A 9,801-nucleotide genomic window follows, 5' to 3' on the forward strand; every position below is an offset into this window, starting at 1 on the left:
GCAACCTAGTGAAGAAAAAGCATATTGAGTTTGAGTAGAGAAGTGAGATGACAATTTGGGGAATATTTGTGAATTAGCGGAAAACCCAAGCTAAGAGTAATAATGTTTTGGTGAGAGTGAGTGGTGGGATTAATATCTCAATACAAAAACATGGTATACTTTCAGCAAGACCAGGTGAGGGGATAAACAAAAGAGGAGTTACAAGGTAATATTAGATATAAACAGACAGGCAAAACAACAAACAGCAAAATATAGAAGAAACAAGGTTTTTGTATCCTATTCACAGTGTGGTACCGTGGATACAGTGAAGATCAAAGTGTGTCACATCCGAAATAATAGTTTGAAATTAACATATAAGTGGGGCTATGGACTTTTTAGGCACTGTAACAAACAATACTTTCATATAAAAGTTACATTTATTAGTAAAAAAAAAGGATTTTAACAATGCTTTAAAATGTTTTTTCACAAGCCGATAATCATATCCAGCTATAATACAGTACAGACAAACCCCCCTGTATCCTGACCAGATTACATATACAATCTGAAAACATATATTAATGTAAATATTCCATAGTTGAATCAGGAGATCCAGTGTAGAGGTAGGTTTACAGGATTGGCGAAAAAGTCGCAATAGTCAAGCAGTTTAGCTCGACATGTTTCGTGTATTGATACGCTTATTCTGGAGCTTATCATTTTTTGACTAGCAGAAAATAGAAAAAACAACAACATCAAAAAATATACCTATATATATAATGCATGTATTTGTATATCTACATATAAAGTGATCAACATAGATCTATAAATGCATAGTAGAATAATGTCATAGAGTCCTGAACAGTAAGGGGCCCATCATGTCGGATTCAAGCAGGAGGGGGATGATCGTTTGGCTGAATTTACCTGCAATGTGTTATGCTGGCTACGTTTTATTGATGACATTTTCATCATATGGTTGGGTACTCCCGACATGCAGAGAATGTTTATTGATAATTTAAATCAAAATCAATTCAATCTTAAATTCACGGTATCTAGTGATGTGTCCAAAATTACGTTCTTAGATTTAACTATCTTTAAAGATGACAATGGCTGTTTAGCTTCTACACTTTTCAGAAAAGATACAGCTGGAAATACTTTGTTACATGCCGAGAGCGCTCATCCAGAAACACTCATCCGCAGTATCCCGTATGCACAGTACCTCAGGCTTAGATGAAACTGTACATAAACTGAGGAATTCAAAATACAAGCTAATTTACTTCATGACCGTTTACAAATAAGAGGCTATAGTAAATCTACTTTACGAAGAGCCTATAACAGAGCTCTCCGGCAATCACGTAATTCGTTGCTTTACAAAAAGAAGACTGTCTAACCGAATGTAAAAGTAAGATACATCACTAGCTACTCGAAACACCATGATGAACTATGGAATATTCTAAGCAAACATTGGTCCCTGTTATATAGTGATCCTATTCTTGCCAAATATGTAAGCCCTAGTCCAGATATAACCTTTAGATTTACAGGTATATGCAATTAGCGGACCTCCAGCTGTTGCAAAACTACGAGTCCCATCATGCCTCTGCCTCTGGGTGTCATGCTTGTGGCTGCCAGGTTCTTGCTATGCCTCATGGGACTTGTAGTTCTGCAACATCTGGAGGTCCGCTAATTGCATATCCCTGCTTTAGAAGATCAAGGTCCCTACGTGGCAAACTGACTTCTAGTCATTAATCCAATGAACTTGGAGTTAGGCAGCGCCCCCATGGTATTACTAGATGTGGCAAATGTACATATTGCCCATGAATCAAAACAGGGACTCATTTTACTCTTCCGAATGGAGAATCTTTTACCCCTAGTTTTCATGCTGACTGAGAAACCCAGGGGATCGTTAATTTGATGTCCTGTAGGTGTAATGCCTTTTACTTCGGGAAAATAATTAGACATTTTTGGTCTCAAATTAAGGACCATGTATACTATTCGTCTGGAGGGAAAATGATGTTCATTTCAAAACAGCAAAATATAAGCAACCAGAGAAATGCTGACTGTATGATTTATAACATGGTTGTGTGTCTTGATCAGGTCCAAAAAACAAAAATGTAATATATTGCAGCTTACAGTTTAAAAAAAATAAAAATAATAATCAAGTGTATACTTACCTGCTCTGTGGAACGATGTTGTCCTGTACCTCTTATTCTGGGGTCCTACACCAATTACCTTGGCTCCCCTTCTTCTGTGTCTGCCTCTATAGCAAGCTGCTTGGTGGGGCAGATGTGCAGGCTCACTCCCGAGCCAAACTGTGTGTATCTATTGACACACACAGCACAGCTTGGCCCTGCCATCCAATATCTGGTCGCTGGATTTGACTGACAGCAGCAGGAGCCAATGACTCCCGCTGTTCAGAAAGGTACAGAGTGGGATCCATACAGGAGTCAGGTAAGTGTTGGGGGAAACACAGTGGAAGGGCTTTTACCTTAATGAAGAGAATGTATTAAAACATTTGTTACCCCAACACTTCATATTCCTAATATGTGCCTGATGTACAATACATGTATGTATGTATGAGAGAGTATCCTGTTCTCTTTGTATTGCATCCTTTATGTAAAATTACTGGTGTTCCCGCCAGTCCCTCTGCTTTCCTATTAAAAACTGACCACACTAAGCAGGAGATCATCGTGGTCAGTTTTCAATCTATAGCTATGCTGGGAACTCAGTGTACTCTCCTCCAATGATCAGACGTATCCTAATACGCCCACTGTACAGCCATTCACGGGGAAGCTCAAACAGCTGAGAACAGAGGGAATGTGACAATTTATAAAAAAAGGGGGAAAAGGGCATTTATAATGTTTTTTATATCTATACAAAAATGTCTTGCCTTTCATTTATATTTTATACTGAAAGGGTTGTTTTACAAGATGATCATTTACGATCACTTTAAGTTAAAATTATTTAAGTTAAAATACCTTTAGAATTTAGAACCACTTTCAATGTGATGGCTGCATTTGTTTCCATGTTAATGTTTTTTTTTCCTTTCTCTTTCACCTGGCTATCCTGCCAGTAACACAGGTATCGGTACCGCCGTAGGAGTTGCTGGATATTGTGGTCCACCTGTCACTGTGCCCAGCCCGGCATTTACCTCTCAGAGACATAGAACAGTCTATGCGCCTTGTTTTGTTGTATTTTATTGAGGGGGTTGAACTTGGATGAGGTAAGGGAAGTGTGGGATGCCCATTAGAATTTGTAGCACTTGCTTGGGACAACTATATACTGTCCTGTATATACATTCTATTTCTTTTTTTTTTTTTACACAAATTTTATTTATTTTGTACATGACATGTTAGAACAGCGGTACATTCTCAGCAGTGGTCATTGATAACAGAACAGGAAATAAGGCAAAAAAATGAGTCGTCAGCAGTTTAGACAATTCAAACTACTCAGTGACATACATTGCTTCCTAGACATTAAAAGCCATAGACAAAATAATGTCAGCATAAGAGCGTTAAGACTGGAGGTAGGGTCAGTCCATATAAATTGGGTCCGTGTCTTACCGTTCGCCAAGTGTTTGTAATGGCATAGACTCGGATAGGTGAGGATTCTCATGGGTGCCCCATGTAAGTTGGGATAAAATCCTGTGTCAGGGGAGGGATAGGAATCCCTCCAGTGTGGAAGTCAGAGCCTCGCTCAATTTTATACCTGTTTTTTTTTCCAACCTTAGTTTCTACGGCAGGTTAGTCTGTCTCTACCGGATCCAGGCCGCCCAGATTTTGTCAAATTTCTTGGGACAGTTTCACCCCAAGTATGTCAGTTTATAAAGTGGTAAGGCCGCGTCTACAAGGGCCCTCCACTGGGGGACCATTGGAGGACTGGGGTCCTTCCATTTAAGGAGGACTGCTTTCCTTGCATAAAAGACTGTATAGAATATGAAGTGCTTCTTAGCCTGTGGTGCCTGTATAGTGTCAACAATGCCTAGAATCAGTGGTAGCGGGTTGCAGGGAACGTTAAGTTTGCCTATAGAGTTAATTTCTGAGACCACTTCCCTCCAAAAGTTCTGGAGATGTTCGCAGGACCATATGACATGAAAGAAGGTCCCCGGAGCTAAGGTGCATTTGGTGCATAGGTCACTCCTGTCGGGGTAGATTTTGGCTAGACGCTCTAGGGAATAATAAGCTCGGTGAATGAACCAAAGCTGGGTGAATCTATCCCGGGATGAGATCATGAGGGGAAGATACTACTGTATACCCTCTTCCCAGTCATCATCCTCCAGTGCTGGTATGTCTTCTTTCCATTTGGAGAATAGTCGGGAGACTACAGAGGTATCTAGACCAATTAGTTCAGCGTAGAGGGCCGACAGCGGTTTTATGTCCCTGTCTAGGGCCAACATGCTCTCTATGCAATTAGCTTCAAGTGTAATAGGCTGGGGAAATTGTGCCCGATAAGCATGCCGGAGCTGGATGTACCTAAAGAACATATGATTAGGTAGTTCGCATCTTCTTTTTAAGTCATCAAATGCGCAACCCGTTCGGGGAGGTGACATCCGCTAATGTTTTGATACCACTCCGATCCCATTCCCCCGGGTCTGGAATGGATCGTAAGTGGGGCAACCTCGGGTTTCCCTATAACGAGGTATAGGGGGACCAGCTATTGGGCTTTTACACCTTGGCCTTAACAGTGTCCCAGACCCTCTCAGTGACCCGCATCTATGGAGTAATGTTGGGGTTGGATCTGGGGCCTCTGTGTATTAAATTCTGGAGTTCGGAGTAGGAGCCCAGCAGTCTATTTCTCCTTCTGCACATCACTTCCTCTCTAATCTTCACCGTGTAGCAAAATAGAAAGTTTCTGGTGCTAACTGTCCTCTACCCAGCTACCGATCCCAGATAGCTCTCTTCAGGTGCTGCCAGCCAGCCTGGCTGCAACAACCTCTCTCCACTGCCCTTTCCACAATCCACTCCTTTGGTTCTGCACCCATCTCCAACTCAAAACTCCCAGTTATCTTAGGTGTGCCTCCCCAGTCCTCCTGACTGTGCTTCAATCACCAGCCCTCCCGGCTACGACCAGTTGTCCTCCCTGGAGTCTCTTAGCAGTGCTCTCTCCCACTGCCCTCTCCTAGCTCTCTCATGTGCCTCTCCTTCGGGATCTCTTCTCCTCCTGTCTGCACCTGAGCCCAGGCCCAAGGTCACCCCCCAGACTGGGCCCCGACAGCCTCCACACTCTCTCACTCCAGCTCTTCACCAAACAACTCCTCCCCAGCTGGGCTGACCCTGGGTATTTAAGAAGGCCTTCCCTTTGCCAAACCAAGTTGGAGATTGGTCAAGGCTCCTCAGAACACCCCAGGCAGCAACACCTCTCCTCCATTCCTATTTTCTAGCACCTTCTGGAAAGAAGAGGGAGGTGACAGTGATGCTACATGTGAGTGACACAGCCCTGCCCTGAGCCACTCCCAGCCCAGGATGAAAACAAACAGTCCTAGCCACCAGCTAGGCCTTCCTAAATTCTCCTACTCTATAGAAAAATCTAACCTCTAGCACATACCTAACTAGAGGGTGCTACATACACTTCTTGTCTTAGCGTGTTTTCACTTTAGATGGAGGAGCAACAGAGATGCCTTTGGACAGCAGCATTGTCAGCAGGGCTGGCCCAAGGCATTGTGCTGCCTGAGTCCAAGAATTAAATGCTGCCCCCCCCCCCAAAAAAAATCCCACCAAAAGGCCCCCACATCCATTATTTTATATCATGATGATTAAACCTAAAATTACATTTATCAGGAAGTCAGATTTACATGCAACAGCCCCTTGTCTATATGCAAAATTATATGACATACCACCATGTTACCGTTCCCCCATCTTGTTTCCCTAGGGCATCCATGGGAGCAGTCTGTGTCAGCACCTAACTAACCTAACCTAACCCCCCCACCCCTTGTATGCAGTGAACACGTTGGACCCATGGATGATATGCCACTGGATTAGGGCTGTATAGGGGTGAACTAGGGCAGTTTTGGGGTGGTCTAGGGAAGTATGGACAGGCTAGGGTAGTATATAGACAGGCTATGGTAGAATATGGACAGGCTAGGGTTGTATATAGACAGGCTAGGGTAGTATAGGGGCGGGCTAGGGTAGTATATAGACAGGCTAGGGTAGTATAGGAGCAGGCTAGGGTAGAATATGGACAGGCTAGGGTAGTATAAGGGCAGGCTAGGGTAGTATATAGACAGGCTAGGGTAGGACATAGACAGGCTAGGGTAGTATAATGGTAAGCTAGGGCTGTATAGTGATTTTTGAGCATGACGGGTTGGCAACATTGGCCATCCAGCAGATCAGCAGCCACTACAAGAAAAAAATGATGGACACCCTTTGTGTCCTGTCACACAGAACTAACTTATTTACTTCTCTGTTGCTCTCTCCCAGTGCTCTCACAGTCTTCCGTGCCTAGCCTCATGGATGCACCAGAGGAGAATAAGGTGGGCCAGGCGTGAGGCCAGCTGCACCCCCTTCTCCAGTTCCACCCAATAGAAATGCAAGCTGCACACAGACATCAGCTTGTGGCGTGATCTTTCATTGCTCTCTGTCTCCTGTGGGTACCCCACCCACGGCAGCACACACACCTGAGCTCTGCATGTGTGCTCAGGTGTTTAACAGCCGGTATTAGACTGTGTGTGATCACCCTCGTGCCCGGCAACTATCAGAATACGTGTAGAGGGCAGAAGGCTGAACTTTTTACAGGGTGTCACCAAGGGCCATTTTTAATATTGACTGGACCCTGGGAAAACATTTTTTTGGGCCCCCCACCAAGGGGACATACAGAGTTCGGCTCAATCCTGCTGCCTGCTTCCTCCTCACTGGCTTTGATTGACAGCAGTAGCAGCCAATGGCTGCCACTGCTGTGTCTGAGGAAATAAAAAGGGAGAGACCCGAGAGAGCACAGGCTCTTGTGCACATTGCTGGATCACTATCTGGCTCAGGTAAATATGGGGGAGGGGGTAGGGGGGAGCTGCACACTGAAAGGGTTTTTATCTTCATGCATAGAATGCATTAGGTAAAAAATCTTCACCCTTTAAGGCCACTTTAAGCCTTAGGATATAATAAAGCTTGGACATCCACATTCAAGAGATGAAAATGTATAGGAACACTGCTCTGCAGTGAAATATTTTCAAATTACATCCTCCCATTCATGACGCCCAGCACGGCGATCAGTGGTGAGCTGTGTCCCTTGGACACAATGCATCACCGTTCACGGTAAGGAGCTAATGACGTAGGCTCCTTACCATGTGATCAGCTGTGTAAAAATATGTTGGTTACCAGCAATTCCTTTCTTCAGCACTGTCACTGTCTGAGGAAAGGGAATCCAAAAAGCGGCTTTTCTGTGACAGGGGACATTGATAAGCAGTGACGCCTCATCAGTGCAGCATATTAGTGCCCACCAGTGCAGCATATCAGTGTCCATCAGTGCAGCATATCAGTGTCCATCAGTGCAGCATATCAGTGGCTATCCATGCCGCACATCAGTGCCCATTAGTGCTGCCTATTAGTGCCCATCAATGTCACCTTATCAGTGCATTCTCATCAGTGTCCATCAGTGCCACCTCCTCAGTGCCCACCAGAGCAGCCTATTAGTGCCTATCAGTGTCCATCAGTGCCACCTCCTCAGTACCCATCAGTGCAGCTTATCAGTGTCCAGCAGTGCCACCTCACCAGACAATCAACAGGCAGCCAGTTTAACTGCACATCACATTGGGGAGAAGGACCTACCTGCCAGCCAACTCACTCCACATCCGATCCGTGCCCTGGGATCTCATTGCTGCCGCTCTCACTCAGAACACATTACTTAGCTGAACCTGCAGCCTTGGTCTTCTCCCAAGTATACATACTGCATCGGGGTTGGGTCTGAGAGTCAGTGGAGCTCCTGGCCCCTCCCTTCCCCTGCTCTCTGTGGACTACCGCTGCCTCAATGCCAGTGGCATCATGGGGTGTGGGGCGGCCCCCCAATGTCCAGGCAGCATGAGCTGCAAAACAGTGACCCCATTTTTCCCATGTTAAAGAGGGCCCTGACACCACCCCTCTTAAAGTGCCACCTGGCCCTGATTGTTAGTCTGGGGAGAGGGTAGTGTTAGATGCACAAGGAGATTTAGATGGACTTGACTAACAAACTAAAGCTGAACTTCTGCTAGCACTTTTTAAGTAGTTACTGCAACATTTTTTTTCCTTTTGTGATAAAGATTTTACATAAATAAAAAAAACTGATCATTGTAAGTACCCTTTTCAATATTAAATGGTTTGTCTCAACCCACTAACTGTTAATTTCCTGAACAGCTTGGTCTGTTAAAGGAAGTTAAAAAATAAAAGACTCACTGGCCGGATCAGTGGATAAAAATAAAGTAAAAAAAAAAAATTCAGCCGCCACATCTAAAATCTGATAACCTGCAATATAATACGTTTTCTAGTTTTGGGTTTGGTAACATGAAAAATATATTTACATAATGTATATGGAAGCAGAAGTAAGTGAAAACACGTAGAGTGTATTCTAGCTCCAGTGTCACATGTACACTGTAAAAAGTATATTGCTGTACAAATACTCAGCTCTATGTACACAAACTACTCTGTTTATAACAAACACACTGTGTGCTGACAGAGCAGGGTCAAACAACAATGCTGCCAGGTGTAGTCTTTAAAAAAATACAACCTACTGTTCTCATGGTTTATTGAATCTGCCAGCTTCCTACAGACCCCTTCACATGACTATATGAGTCAAGAGCTGTGACATGCTCGTAATTAATTAATTAGAATCTAAAATGCTCCTGAAGGTGATTTCGGTCCTTTGCTGAGAATTTCTGGTCTCAGGCAACCCTTGCCAAAAATGATTATATCTACTATTAATGGTACATTAGCATGATCAGAAAATCATGGATGTAATTGATAGAAACCATGCTCTATATATTTATGAAACAAAAAAAATTAATAATGACCAGAAAAGGAAAACAGTCAGGTAAGATATAATGTCCCCATACATTTGTGGTCAGTGGAAAAGTACCCTCTACATCAATTGGCTCTAAACTGCAGCCCTGGGGCCAGATTCAGCCCTTTGCTTGCCTTTATCTGGCCCTTGAAGCATTATTTCTGCCACTGACACCAACGATGGGGCATAAATCCTGCCACTGACACCATTGACAGGGCATAATTCCTTTCACTGACAACAAGAATTAGCACCATTCCTCCCATTGACACCAACTATTTCTCCCCCAAAATACTAAAGATTGAACATTGTTTACTTTCACTGGGCACAGTCCGCCCCCGTAAAGTCTGAAAGACAGTTAACTGGCCCTTTCTTTAGAACGTTTGGAGACCCCTGCCCTTACATTTGTGGCCAGTGGAACAAAAGACCCCTCACCTTGGTGAACAATATAAGGAAGAATGGCCTTCACATTAGCAATCAGTGGAGAAGGCCACATTTACAATGGTGGTCTGTGCAAAGGTGCCCTCCTACATTGATGATCAGTGGAGAAGGCTCCTTTACACTGGTGATCAGCAGAAAAGGGCCTCTTACATCTGTGCCCAGTGGGACAAGAAACCCCCTACCTTGGTGGATCTTTGAAGGACCTTTTCCCCCAAATAAACCAGGTATCTGAACTGTGTCTCCCCCACCCTTCTCCATAGCAACAAACATGAATGTTCCCATGAAGCACTGGAAAATGAAATGTCTGTTGGCCTCTCACCTCTATGGTTGGCTTTAGGGCTAGCAATAAACAGGAGACTAGTGATGGACGAACTTCCGACGGGACGTTTCGCGAACGCGAAACGCGAACGGGCACAAACGTTCGCGAAAACG

Source organism: Lithobates pipiens, unplaced genomic scaffold, assembly GCF_037356315.1.
Source record: "Lithobates pipiens isolate NorthernLeopardFrog02 unplaced genomic scaffold, aLitPip1_a1.2 Scaffold_8, whole genome shotgun sequence".
NCBI lineage: Eukaryota > Metazoa > Chordata > Amphibia > Anura > Ranidae > Lithobates > Lithobates pipiens.